General features: G+C 41.0%; 1 protein-coding gene across 2 annotated transcripts in view; it reads right to left on the bottom strand.

The window, feature by feature from the left end:
- The window catches only part of JARID2 (jumonji and AT-rich interaction domain containing 2), a 210,144-nt gene that overhangs the window by 171,783 nt on the left and 23,440 nt on the right, over positions 1 to 14,921 (bottom strand). The gene's annotated exons all lie outside the window — the stretch shown is intronic.

Raw genomic sequence — 14,921 nt, 5'->3', positions numbered from 1 at the left:
CAGTGTTTGTCCAAGGGTGTGGTCAGACAATGTGATTGAGCAAGCTCCTGCCCTTGCTGGCCAGTCCGACACCCTCCTCTCCATTCCCACTCCTCCCTCATCACTTTTTTTTTTTAATCAGGTGTCTAACAAATCAGAAAATTGATGATGTTTGCTCTGCAAACAGATGAAAAGCTCATATGATACAAAGGGCAGAGCAGAAGCCAGCAACTGGAAGCTGATTCGGAAAAGAGGAGGAAGAATGACACCCCTTTATGCAGAAGTAAGCTACCCATCTGGCTCAGACCATACCACTTAACTTCAAAAACTGTATTTCCAATTACTAAGCTTTTGGAGTGAATAATACAGTATACACCCCAGAATATTAACTGGTTTAGGCACACGTGTTATTTTCTGATCTAAGTGACAGCATCCACAAATTCACAACGTTCACGATCACCTACTCCAGAGGTGGCTACCATGCAAGGTAGGCACTATAGGACTGTTCTACAACAAAGCAGGAAAACCAGTGCCACACAAAAACTCTCAGATGCTGTCTTGGTGCTCCTGTGGCAGACAAGGAAGGACTGTGTTCAGGATTCCTTTTTTCCTGCACATTGCAACATCAGAGCATTTCCTGACACAACCGAGTCACACAGACTTGCAGTATCACTCTGGGGCTGAGATGTAGCTGAAGGCGTGGGAGACCAGCACACCCTGCTAGGGCACAGACCAACACACAGAGAGAGTGAATACCTCTCCATTTAATGTTTATTAAAAGCACCTGTTGTAGCCACCTTCTTAATGCACACACAACCACAACTTGCAGTGAAACAACCTTTGGCTGAAGCTCTTCCTTTCCCCTCACGGATGATGCACCAGAGCCTTTTCCTCACCCTCCTTCCCCTGGGGCTGCACGGCAGCCCAGCCTCTCTGACTCAACCAGCCCTCTTTCACACAGCTGGCACCTTCAACAATTTCCCAGACGTTAGCATTTTCCTAAAATAGTTTCAATCTTTAGCATTTCAACCATGCCTTTTGTTTCCAATCCCTCTGACCAGGACATCTGAATAAAGTCCAGTCGAAGTTTAATAGCAGGGGAACAGAAAGAGAGAACTGAGCTGGAGTTGTGGTATGGGAAGAGTGGGGTTCTTCCCTGGCTGCATGGCCTTTACTCCCAAAGATCTTCTGCTCATCTGGCTGCAGCAATGACATTTTTTCCTCCACCCCTGCCAGCTCTCCCAGCCTCTGGGAGGGGCACAGACAGGGCCTGAGGCACGGACACATTGCAACACAGAGACAACTGCTGAGCTTTGCCTATCTTTCTGCTCACAGGGCCACCAGTTCAGAATCACTCCAGCTCACTTCCATGTTAAAATAATACAATCAGCAAATTATTCAAAATACTCCTAATCCTCTTCTGGTTAGGAACTGGAAGACAAGTTTTCAGAGCAAGACGACAGAAACAAAGCTACTGTACATACACTGTTTCCCTAAGAAATTAGGATTATCCATCGCCAGCACCAACTGCTGGACACCTAAATTGGGGGTGAAGGTGTTTATTGTACTACACATGTTTACTGTACTAACAGCATGCAAAAAAAAAGGTTCAAGGGAAGCCTTTGTCATATCCCAAACTAAACAAACTTTAATGTTTAAACTCATTCCAGATCTCCAACAAAGAAAGCCCCAAGTAGCAACTCTGCAGCTCTGCTGATCCCTGCCAAGAAAGTTCATCAAATATTTGGATGGAGTAAGCACTTGATTCCAATGGGAAAAAAAATATTAAAAAAGGAGAGAAACACAGTCACATTTGGGAGCACAGAGGTGGAAATTAATGCGAAATAAAAAAGACCAAACCAGGCAGCAAGTTATAAACACCAAATATTGAAATTCCAATGCTGACCTGCAAATTTCACGGTTAATACGATGCAGATCCCTTTTCTGCAGCTGGGTTAAAAGTGCACAGCCCTCTCCTAGGCAAATCTCCAAGGAATTTTAAAGCTTGAATGAAAATACTAATTACAATGTACTAAAAACAGAGCAAGGAAGTGTGCGAGATGACTTTCGAGCACTATAAGGAAGAGAGGAGGAGACAGTTTGGTCACTGCTGAAGCCAAGAGACATGCAGCAAGAGTGGCCCTGCCACAACATTTAACTCCTTCCTAATGAGACCTGGCAACTTGTAGAGGATTCAAGTGCTTGCAAAGCTTTGTGTTGTACCTGTTATGATGAAACTGCAGCACTGACACAGTTAAGAAAGGAATGCTTAAAAAGAGTGGCTATCCATCCCCAGTATTTGGCATGACCAGCACAGCCATAATTTTTCATAATTACAGGAAGACTGTATCTTAGCAGCTGGTTTTGCAGGGGGAAAAAAAGCAGATATTTATCCCTCACAAGGTTAACTGGAAGTGTAAACTGAATTCCATGTTAAATTATCCCCTGTATGCCAAAGCCACAACATCTAGTACTCGTTATTACTCTTTCAAAAGAAACAGTCCAGAGTTTACACACATGTATGTTCTGAGGAGAGTATTTTATAAACCCCACAAAAACATTTACACAAAATAACTCAATTTAGGCCAGCAGAGCAAATCTCTCACATACAAAATGTCAGCCAATTAAGCTTTTAGCAGAGCACCAGGGAGACCGATTTTAGAAAGCTAAGCAGGTTTCTCAGTCGAGGAATGCCTGAAATCTGTTTATTCTCAGTCAACAATGACTTTCTGCCTTCTGCCAATTACTAAAGTAGTGGGGGGAAAATGGATTTATTCTCTGCTTTTACAGATCAGTTGGCTTAGCAAAATCTAAACTCATACACGGACACCTCACAATCCCTCTCATTGATGCGAGCAGGTGACAACAAAAAATTTGCTTTACTTCCCCCCCCCCCCCTCAATCTGCTTATCTTTCCTACCAACAACTGGAAGTGGCTAGTGCTCCCATGGCATTCTTTCCCCTCCTGCCCCTCAGGCTGCAGGATGTAGCAGGGATTTCAGGAAGAGCTGACATGCAAGGACACAACCATGGGCTGTCTACCAAACCCAGTGAGCACCCTCAAACTGAGGGACCTGATAAGCAAACAGACTTCAGGCTTGGAAAAAGCCCTAAGATGGAGCTCATCAAGGCCATAACACCCTGCTGCCAAATGGGGAGGTTCACTCCTCTGCTTGCTCTTACCCTTTTCCTCTCTCTGCTTCCCCTTCCACTGAGAGCCCCAGAGTCATGCCACGCATCCCACCTCTCCTCTGCTGACTGATCTCACCAGACATCTCTGTGGACCAAACCAATTGATTAATCTGACCGACACCACCCATTCTCATAGCAGCAACATACATCAAATCATCACATCTTCCCCAACAGCAGCCAAACTCTCACCTGTGCACCCTCCCTGGCTCCTGCCCTCAGCCACTTCAGCACATTTATCCAGCAGAAAACCTCCTGGTCCCACACAAACCTTCAACTGAGCCAAAACCACCAAATACTGCTCTTGGGGTTAGGACAGTTCATTTACTGATGAACTCAGAGCAGCACTTCGCAGGCATCTTGTATTCATTAGAATTATATTCTTCTTGTCTGTGTTTCGTTCCAGACTTAAGGTTTGAACATAACCTTATCTTGGAATAAGTCCCAAATAAATTTCCATTTCCCAAAAGACAGGTTTTCTCCAAGGCAAGTAGTGGAAATTTGCAACAGTTTATTAAAAATAAGCAGCTTTACCTCTGGCCAATATCATGTATTATCTGGATGTCATCAGAGGTCCTGGAAAGTAGCTTATTCCTAAAGCCCTGGAGGCTCTACAGTACATATGATGCTTACCAAATATTCCAAAACACAATAACTTATTTAACTTCCACTCAGTAACATAAGATTTTGAAATTAAAATATAAAGCTAACCCCAAACTTAACATATTTAATCTTCTCATCGTGACACATTTAGAAAACCCAAGTGCTAAAAAGCAAACAAATAGATGTGCACATACAATCCTTCCCTTACCTCTACAAAACACAGCAGGGATGATGCTCGACCAGCTACAATTGTGCCTTGTGTTTGTATTTCCACCTTCAGTTACTATGGGTATCCCTACCCTAGGAGCATTTTTTTGACTGTCAGCATCCTCCAAGACTACCTACACCCACAGGAGAAAAGCACTGAGCACAAAAGCTAGCTAGCAACTACTAGCAACATGTGGCAAACAAACTGTCTGTTATTCCCTCTAGCCAAGTACTGGCAGAGGAGAAAATGAAAGTTTCTCTGCATGTTCTCCACACATAACACAGAGCACTACCATGCCACTGCAATGTTGCTGCTGATGTAGTAACAAAAATGCCCCAGCTGCTGAGGGTCTACATCACTAATGAGGAGAAACTAACTCTCTCCCATTGTGAGGCAAATTTACTGGGTTTATGAAATGCAATCAAGACATTTCTGCATAGATGATGTATCATGAATAAAACAATGAATCATTCTGTTGAAGAATATAACAAAGAACTTCAGCAAAACTAAAAGATAATCTAAAATTCATATAGATTTCTCTGCAAAATTTAGAACACTTAATTTTTTTCCAAATAAGCAAAAGAAGTTTTATTTCATAATACGCTAGGCAGCTAAAGGCATCATCCCAGCTCAAGTACATTGTCACGCTGGGTTTGAAGGGGCAAGTCCTTCTCACAGCACTTTGGAGTAAGGTAGGATAAACATGGAGGTTACTGCCTCCAGTTCCATGCTGAAGACACACGGGGTTGTAAGAATTAAGAGAGTGTTTGCAGGTATTTGCATGGCAAAAGGGACAGCCAGGACTGTCAAGATGATGACTGGCCTACAGTATTTAGATTAATATAACTAAAGATACTTTGAGGCACTGTGTAGGTAGGTTACTGATACCTGGCATTTTTCCACTTGAACTCCTCACCAGCATGAAAACTATTCATGCTATGGAAATTATTCAACATTTATGAAAAGTAAAAAGCAAAAGGAAAATCCAGTTAGTCATCTGTCAATCCTCCTGTTGTGAAAACATCACATTTACAGACTATGGGGCTGCTTAAAAAAAAAATCATACCATAAATGTCTTCACTTTCTGAATGAAGACAATTTCAGTAAACTCCATCTTGGGGAGGATAAAATGCCTCAGGATAAAGGAAACTATCTCAGGAAGAAACAGCAGTATATTTCTATACAAGGATTTGCTATCCGGATATGATAATTTCTTGAAACCTCAAACAAAATACCACAGCATGCTAATCTGCTCTTTCACAGCAGGTAACCTCAGACATCATATAACTCTACAGCATGTTCATTCTTGCCTTGTTTAAAGGCTCTGATGAGCGCAGAAACTAGCCCCAGCCCTTCTTCCTGCTTACCAACCCTGTGCCCTAACATCAATTTTATTTCATGTTCAAGTTACTCAATTTCTTCCAGGAATGTGCTTAATCTCCCTGAAGTTTTATTCACTTTCTAAATAAAAAATACAGTTTTTTAAAAAGTGTTGTTTCAAGAAGGATTTTAAATTTCACTGGAGTCAGGAAATTAACAAGTGTTGCCCACAACTCAGTTCTGCCTGGCTGCCACCTGGAAGTCACCCCTTTCACCACCAGCTTGAATGACATGGTGCAGCTCAGGTTCACACTGCAGCCTATCCCTCACCCTGCCAAAGTCACAGCTGCACCCAGAGCAAGTTAAGACTGCTGGACTTTCCTCATCCTTCTACAAACCAAGGTTTGCTTCTTACTGCTGCAGTTGTCAGCACTTATCATTTCCCCCTCTTTTCCACAGATGACCTTTTGCCTTCCAATACAAGACAGAGGAAGATGGAGACAGCGACCACACAGTCATAGCATGTATCATGGAAACATGTTATGGAAGCAGAGGAGATCGGAACAACACTTATCCTTCCAGAGCAGGATTCTCAGGATTTCATAACACTAAGTAATAGCATGGTTAAACCTTTCACTACAGCTGAGTCAGAAACTCCAGATCTCAGTAAAGGAAATTGAAAAAACCCTCCTCTCTGTAAGGGACTGATAGAAGGACTTTCCCAGACCGACAGTGTCCTGGCCCTTACTGTTCAAATATAAAGCCAATGCTTGCTGTGAAAGACAAGCCCAGATGCTGCTTTGGATAGAGGCAGAGAAGCCAGAGTTTATGTTTATAGGCTCTAATCTTATTTCATGCTTTCCTCTTACTCTCACTACCTGTCTTAAAAATTCATTTTTTATTAAATTCCTGAAACAGCTATACCTCTAAATGAGATACATCAGCTGATACTGTCGATGGGGTGTTTTGTAGCAAACATTAACACTAATTACATAAACTTTACACTGCACTTTGTTTGCTGAACCTACACACTTAAACTGCTTGTTGTGTTACTGCAAACAGTTCATTAGCAAGAACTTTACAGGTCTGGGCAGCATTAACCTCTCCTCAAAATTGTCCCAAGTGGAGAATGTGGACCTTGTGCTGTTAATTACAGGAGGCACTGCCAGATGATTCCCAGGTGCTGACATGATGCTGGGGTAACACCTCCACCAGGAGCTGGGAGAACCTTGCATCCCCCAACATCATCCCTCTGACCCCCAGCAGGGACAGGCAGGCTCCTCCATCCCGTATATGGTTCATAAATTTTGTCCCTAACTTGAAACAGGAAAGCATCAAACCAATCTATCTGTATTTTAAATATAACTTTTCTCACTGCACACAGTTAAGGAGAGCATCATGCTGGGTCTCCTGATTAGGAGAGTTTATGGTTCTATCCAAGAGAAATGCAGCCAGCATCTCTTCAAAATGGGTTGCTCAAATGTGGGATTCCTGGATCAATTACAAATTAATCAGTAATGTAAAATGTGCACAGTCCTTGTTTTCAATAAGCTATGCACATCAGTTTTGTAGTTTGGGAATAAGCTTACACCATAGGCAGTAAGTATATCAAAATAATTTAAAAAGTGACAATAGGTCTGTATTTTACCTTCAAATAGACTTGCAGATACAAAATATAGGTGATAGATGAGAAATACGTATGTGATAAAACCCAGTCACCTACTGTACCACAACACCAGAAAGGGCCTCTTTAGAGAACCAAAAGACAGATCCAAATATGAAACAATAAGCATTCCTGACCAGAGTCATGTTCATAGAGTAGATAGAAGAAATGCATTAACAACAGCAACAACAAGAAAACAAGCAAACCAAAACCACAAAAAAATCCAAACCCATTTGGGTTAAAATGTATTTCAGGACATGGTTTCACTGATAGGCTCTGTGGCTTTAACTAATGTGAAGAATACTCAAAAAACATAGATAAACACAGAAGCAGAGTTCTTCTTAAGCTTTCCTTACAATTATAGCGAGTCTAGAAGTAGTGAGAAATCTGCAAATTTAAACCCACCATAAAGATACTGAATTTGATCTGATCTTGTCACAGATACACCAGTCCGAACAGGAATAAGCAGTGGGGAACAGAAGAGAAGCCCAAGGCAGAGCAGAGCTGGGCCAGGTACTCTTTGTTAGTAATGGAATTCACGTTGCTGATAATAAAAGAGAAGTATTTTAATCTCTTTCACAAGCATAATCACGAATACAACTGAAAACCATAATGGACCAATTGACGGTTCGTTAAAGGGAACAATGCTTTTTGTTTTCTAAAGCCTGCTTTCTCAGATCTTCCAAGTAAAGACAGACACATCACACATTTGAAAGGCAAGGGAGCCGTTTAAAATTAATTTCAGTTCCAGTTGCTGCATTAAGGGAAGAAAACCCATCTTGCTCCAAGTGCTGCCTCACAGGATGTTCGTCCCTGAGCCACCTCTGGCTCCACACGAGTTTGTTCACAGACTCTGCCGTGCCCAGGTCAAGAGAAGTTTTGTTACCAGTATGCTTTAACCTCAGGAAATACTTCAAGTGACAGATACACCACCCTCTAAGCACACGTTTCAAGAAACCATACCCAGCTATTTTGCTGTGTGCAAACAGCTATTTTGTCTTTCAAGATCACAATACAAGCAAACAAATAAACAGAGGGTGATCCAACTGGAAAAATATTTTTGATGGGAGGAAAAGACATTGCTAATCAACTATTAGAGAATGCCAAACTGTCTAACACAATTCTAGTATGACACAATAATATCCTAAGTTAAAATGAATATACATGCAGTTTATTCACTCATTTTAAGTAGTTCAGCACATCTGTTCTGCAAAGGTTTATCCACTACTACCCCAACAACATTAATTCTCCTGGCAGGGCTGTCAAAAGCCTATATTTCCTCAAGGGATGTTATCTGTAATCGAAAATGTGGGTGAGAGATGTGTGTTTGTTTAGCAAATGACAGCCTCACTGAGCATCAATGCACAAACACTCACAGGTCAAACCATTCCCACAGTCCTGTCTCACAATGCATGGGCCATCTCTCCAGCCCCACTGAATCGGGGAGCAATCTTGAGGACTTACTAAGTCCTCTTACTAAGAAGGTAGCACACCACAACAGCCTGTAGCAGCGCTAAGGCCATGCTAACCAAACCTGCACCTCTGCAGAATAAATCAGCAGAGCTCAAACGCTCTCAGTCACGCTTCCAGCACACCACGGATCACCCATTTCAACTTCTGGTGCAAGGCGATCAATATGAACCTCCTAAAAAATTCCTTCTGAAATGCACCAGTGCCTTTGAGTTTCCCTATTTAGTGCCTTGCATTCCTTTACAAAAGATTTGTTCATGGTTTTCTTGACAAATAACAATATAATCATAAATTGCAATATTATAACAGGGTTTATGGAGTGAGACCTTCCAGGATATTTATTATGCTGCTGCATGGGGGAGGTGTTTTTTTGCATGCTCTTGCAGGAATGAAGTCAAAAGCAAACCCCAATGCTACGGACAGCCCATCCACTGCAGAGCAGCAGGAATGATGCAAAGGTATTGCCAAAAAGGTGTTAGTTCATTCTCCTGGGTTAGGGTGCTCTGAAACATCCCCACTGGTGCCAACATGATGTAGTCGCTGCCTTGCTCACACTTAAAAGGGTGAGCAAGGCAGGGTATTTAGCTCAATTTAGCTCATGTGGTAGCAGGAGTTTTCACAGCAGCTTTTGTACAGTGTTGTTTATGGCTCACCCTCTCTGAAATCATCCCATCAAAGTGAAAAGTCAAGAATCTGAATGATGTGACAATAGCAAAAGTGGCATTTATATCAAAGTACAAATTAAAACCTATAAGGATCACAGAGATCTGATATATTTTAGCATAGAAAAAGAGACAATAATGGTTAGCCAGCTACCTTCTGTTTCTCTGTCATCCCCATTATTAAACCACAGAACAAGCTCTTCTACAGGAGAGCCTAATAATCACTAAATATACCTTTAGTCTTTAAATTACGCAAAAACTCTGATTAAGTGCACAGAATTAGCTGAAAATAGCAATACAGCTGGCCACCTTTGGCAGATTCACAACCAATATGTTTCATCTATTTGTAGCCACTTCCTTTTGACTGCACCACCTTCATTTAGCTGCCAAGTTGGAAAGAGCAAATGTTGTACTTCTTTTTAGAGACTGCGGAATTAATTCTTTGTATTTTAAGATCAACAGGCCTCAGTTCAACAGCACATAGTTTTAGTCACTTAAATCTACCCATTATTTGCTTAAGGGACTCTCTAGACTGAATTTACAGGATGTGACACGAAGCAAAATTTTCCCTAACACAGGCTTGCACTCAAAACTTAGTACATGTTTCACAGTATACGGAGAAACAAAATGTAAATGAACAATGTAAAATAATTTTTTTTCAAATCCAGCTGTTACAATAAAGCATACTTTCCTTTTAAACATTTTTGACTTTAAATCAAAGTAAGGTGTTAGCAAAGCCATAGCTTTTTTTACCCAAACCTGATTTTACAAATGCCACATGCATGAACAGAGCCATGCTCTGAGGTCTTTAGGTACAAGTCTGGCAGGGATGGAACCCAGTTTCCTGTCAGTAAGGTGCAGGTACTCAGCAATGCTAGGTGCCAACAGGAAAAGTTTTGTTATGGTACAGGTCTTACAGAAAGAAACAGCCCCTGTAATGCTCAATTTCATCCATAGAAAGTCAACCAAAACAGTAAATGCACACAGCAAGTGTCAACTTAACTTTTCTCACAACTCCAGTTGACTAGTTCTGGCAATTTTTGGTGCTATTTTGTCTCTGCTCTCTCTTTCAACACTTACAGAAAGTCACGTAACATCCTCAGCAGAAATTAATGAGACATCTTTACCCCATACCAGATCATGATGAACACTGTCAAAAGCAAAACCACTTCCAAATGAATCTGCAATCAATTCTAAGACATTCAACAGGTCTGTCAAGTGAAGCATGCAAGCAGTGCTTCATCTGTTTGTAAATACAAGATGGGACAGAACAATGTAATAAATACTCTATGAAATATCATTATGAGAGAAACACCAGAGCTGACAGGCCAGCCCATCATCCAAGAAGACTCGTGGTCACTGAGAAGAGAGGTGAATTATGGTTCAGATATCACTGCCACTGCATCTCCTTTGGAAAGCCAAGACAGACAACACTCGATACAGCCTGGCAGAGCAAGGAAGTGGGTTAGAGGGGCAGCTCCAGTGCTGGAGTGCTACACAAGTAATTTCTGGCAATCACTCAGGGGAAATTAAAGATACGGTCACACTCTCCTGCAAGACTCAGAAAGGACGAACAGATCAAGTGATGTTCCAAACTCACAGAAAATAGAATCATCCTGCCTTTACATATCACAAAAACAAGTAAACTATTTTTGCCAACCTGTGACACTTGTCATGCCTCATTGTATAGCACATGGTGGAATTCTTTTTAAAGCCTCTCCTTCTACACCCATTGTAGACCCAGACACCAGTAGCCATTTGGAAATATCCACAGTTTTATTTTTCTGAGAAAGAGGCTTATACCTTAGGCATAGTAAGGACCAACCTTAACTCCATCTGGCTGTTGTATGTAACATGAATTTTGGCATCCTTACCACAGGAAATCACACATAATCAAACATATGCTCTCAAATCCTCTATTTAATCATACATTAATTGATAACATACTAGCACCTACATATATGTCATTTCTGACAGGTCATAGAAACAACACAGTCAAATCACATTCTGCCTCAATGACACACATTTTGTCCAAAAAATAGTCTATTAGTCCTTGGCCCCACCACACCCCTCAGCCTCAAGATGCACAATCCCAAATGTATAAAATTTTGAGGTGATATTTCCTGCTGCATTGGACTCATGTGAAGTCATGGCTATGCAAAACCAATTTTTCCATCACCACCAGAAGACCAGAATCACCAGGCAGGGAAAGTAGCACTTTCAAAGTAAAATTTCTACTGCAGTCATGGGAGAGGGGGTAGGGGGAGGAAAACAACAAATAAAAATTTTAAAAGCTGTTTGCAGTTGAAGTATTACTGAATTGCTTTGACATGCAAAATAGAAAGAAAAGGTATGAAAGACACCAGAACAACTTCTGCCCTCTTTTGTCCTGAGAAAGTGAATCTGAGAAAGTAAATCACATAAAAGGAAATAAAATACTTTTTTTTTTTTTTTTAACAGCAAATTGTTTAGTGTCTTCCTTACAGCACAGCAATAATTTCCTGGCCATAATCATGTCCAGCTTCACTCCACACATGATCCAACATTCCTGAAACTGTTTCTGGTGCAGGAATGCACTGATTATAAAATTGCATGTGACTTGCACTACATAATACAGAAGTATCTCTTCCAGGCTACACAGCTCCTCTGACACACTGTCCAACAGGAGTACTACTGCAGACCAAGAATCAGATTCTGAGTTCTAGTCCTTGGGTCATTACATTTGGGGTTTTTTTTGCAGCCATAAGAAGCAAAAGGAAAGAAACTAGGAAATCAGACTTTAGGCTAAAAAGTTGGACAACAGGATAGGATTTAACATATCACACAGCTGAAGAAAAAGCCTTTCACTCAAGTCTTTGATACCCACCTACCCATCTATCTACGAAGGAAGAAACACAGCCAAGCAACAAGGCTATGCAAATATTTCCAGGTTCTAAAAAGATCGAGCCAGTCAAGCTTCCCCCTTGTGGTTTGCATGTCGTCATCAGCATTGCTCCGTGTTTGTATAGCCTTATAGCTCAAACATGTTTTATATGTCTTTGGAGGATGAGTGCACATATTTATGAGTTACAGTGATTGCTTCTTTGTGAGCAGTGCTGAGACATGTGCAAAACAGAGGTTCCCAAGACTGTAATCCTGTCTCCAACTAGAATACTGTAGAGAGAAAGAGAGAGGCAGGAAACCAAACCAACATACAATGGTACTGATACATTTTATTACAAAGGAGCATATATAAATTAAACAATGCCACAACAGCACAGCCCCAACAAATCATCTCTGCTACAACTAAATCTTAAACAGCAACATTCTGTGATGCTAAGGTAAATTATCTAATTTTCTATATTTACTTAGTATCCTTCAACTTAAATAGTCCACAATGTAAGTCATATTTTTTAATGCACGTGCAACTCTCAGCTGCCCATTTCATTGTTATTCTTCTCCTCCCTCCCCTCCAAAATTATGTTGCAGCATTGGGTATATATTATGGTACAGGGAACTAAAAGCAAAGACTCCAATGAGGAGGAATGTACTCAGCAGAGATCCATTAAAATTCAATTGCCAGTTTCTATCAGATTAAGATCTCACCTCCCAGTTACCTGAAGTTTGAGTGGGATTAAGACAGAAATGTGCACCAAAACTACAATGGAGCACGACTACAACATCTGTGGTTCTTGCAGCTTTACTATGCTTACACATTAGGAAATAACAGACATAATTTTCAAACGTTGATGCAAGATCAAAGGCATCTTTGATATTTCTGTTGGCATTTTATTTCTAGTCAGGATCAGGTCAAGCCCAATGCAAAATCTATAGGTCTACACTTAAAAGGCCTACTACAATTTTTTGTTTTTAATCAGATGCTTGGGTTTGTAACTGGTTGATGTCCAAAGCGTGTTTTCGTTGCTAAGTACAAATAGATAGAGACAACCAGAGCGTTTTCTAGAACAATCACAATATTTAACCCAAAACCAAACAGTCTCACATTTACCTTCATATTTGACAGCCTCTTGGGGAAAGTTTCTTCATCCAACTACACCCTCCCCTACCTAATACCTATGACGTAGGAAAACTGGCTCTAAGCATTTTTTAAGACTAGCGCAAACCTCCTTGGCCATAAGTTTAAAGGAACTGCAAAGCAACAGCAAACCTCCAGCCCAGTGAGGGTAAAGCCATCACCACAGCCACAAGCAGTAAGAATATCTTTCTCCAGTCTGAAGTCAGCCCTTTGCCTTTATTACAGGCATTTCTCTCCCTCTAATCCCAAAAGAGACTAAATGGCTAATATTTTAAGTCACATCTATATGGATTTCAAATTCAGAATTCTAAAAATGGTCTTCTCCCCGTGTATTTTAGAAGCTGCCTATAAACAACTCCTCTATTCATACAGGCCTGTCTTAGCTGTAAGACCAGATGTAAGCTGAACTTGTGCCCATGAACTCAGAAGGAAAGCCAGAGTCAGATACCAAAGAATCAGACACCCATTCCAATCTGCATTCTTCACACCATATATTTTTTAAATTAAAATTATTTTACCATGCTACTAGTAAGCTTCACATTTAAATGCAAAATCACACCTGCTCAGATGCCACTTATTCCCTTCAGTGTCATGCACAGCATAAACCCTGTTGGTGCTGATGAGCCCTGATCTGACCCACTCAACTCTGCTAAGACCAGGGGAGGAATGGAAAGGACAGGGAAATGGCAGATCTGGAGCGCACTGGAAGCATCAGAGCCAGCACTACTTAGAAACTAATTTCTCAGCTTGGCCCCACTCTCATTTAACTCAAATGGATTGAGAAAAAAAGCTACATTACCACAGTTGCTTCTGAGCCAACATTTATTCTGGCAGGCTATCATCAGAGCTATTGAAGTTTTTCCCTCTCTTTTTATCCTACTGAAGTGTTATAATAGGAACAATAATACATTTACATTCACTTTATTCTTCCTTAGTATACAGTTCAAAATTCTATAAATGACACTGGCGTAGGTAGCAGAAGCATTTAGGCTGTACTGCTTACATCCTCCAGGCACTCAATTTCTCCACTGTAGGCTACAGCAAGGACTAATCCTGCCACTTCATACCAGTTACTGAGATTCTGATTAAGTAAAGCTGCCTACAAAATGGATTCTCCACCAAATACTGACATCACCCTGGTCTACATACACGGCTTCAGGATCAGCAAGATCCACTCATACACACTCTACTAGTAACAGAAACAGGAGAAAGGAGAGGCTGATCAGAGAAGATGCATTCTTTCCAGCACAGCTAAACCCAGATTTATTCTGCCCAACTTAAAAATACTAAGTAATCATTTTACTCAACCCATGGCAATTACAGAGGTTGCTGATGACTGGTGCTAATCAAGCATTTGACTGCATACTGGCAAGCCAGTCAACAATAGCATCCACCACATGTAAACCATCAGTTTGCAAATAAAGGAATCCCAGATTAAAACCAACATGGAAATGGTCATTGAGATGTGAGTCTATTTACCACAATAAGCAGGCTATTTTCTAGTGCTCCTAAAGATGCTGCCTGTATCACTTCCAAACATTTACTTTTTGTAGTGTAAAAGAAGACAGATGTTTCAAGAGTCTACAGTCTCTTCCCCTTACTGTTGGAGAGACTCAAAACAGAACCAGCTCCCACCTTTCTGTACACAACTGCATGAATAGTTTTGTAAAAGGCTGCTACTTGCTGCCTGACTAACCGTCACTCAAAATACAATATGGCTATCAAGTGTTTCACACCCCTCTGCAGGCACTAGTGCTCGTATCAGGGACAAATCTTGCCAATTCTTCCTGCAAAATGTCACAGAGACACAAA

The sequence above is a fragment of the Lonchura striata genome, chromosome 1, assembly GCF_046129695.1.
Source record: "Lonchura striata isolate bLonStr1 chromosome 1, bLonStr1.mat, whole genome shotgun sequence".
Taxonomy (NCBI): domain Eukaryota; kingdom Metazoa; phylum Chordata; class Aves; order Passeriformes; family Estrildidae; genus Lonchura; species Lonchura striata.
The sequence above is the reverse complement of the archived record's forward strand: the minus strand, read 5'-3'. Positions and strand labels throughout refer to the sequence as shown.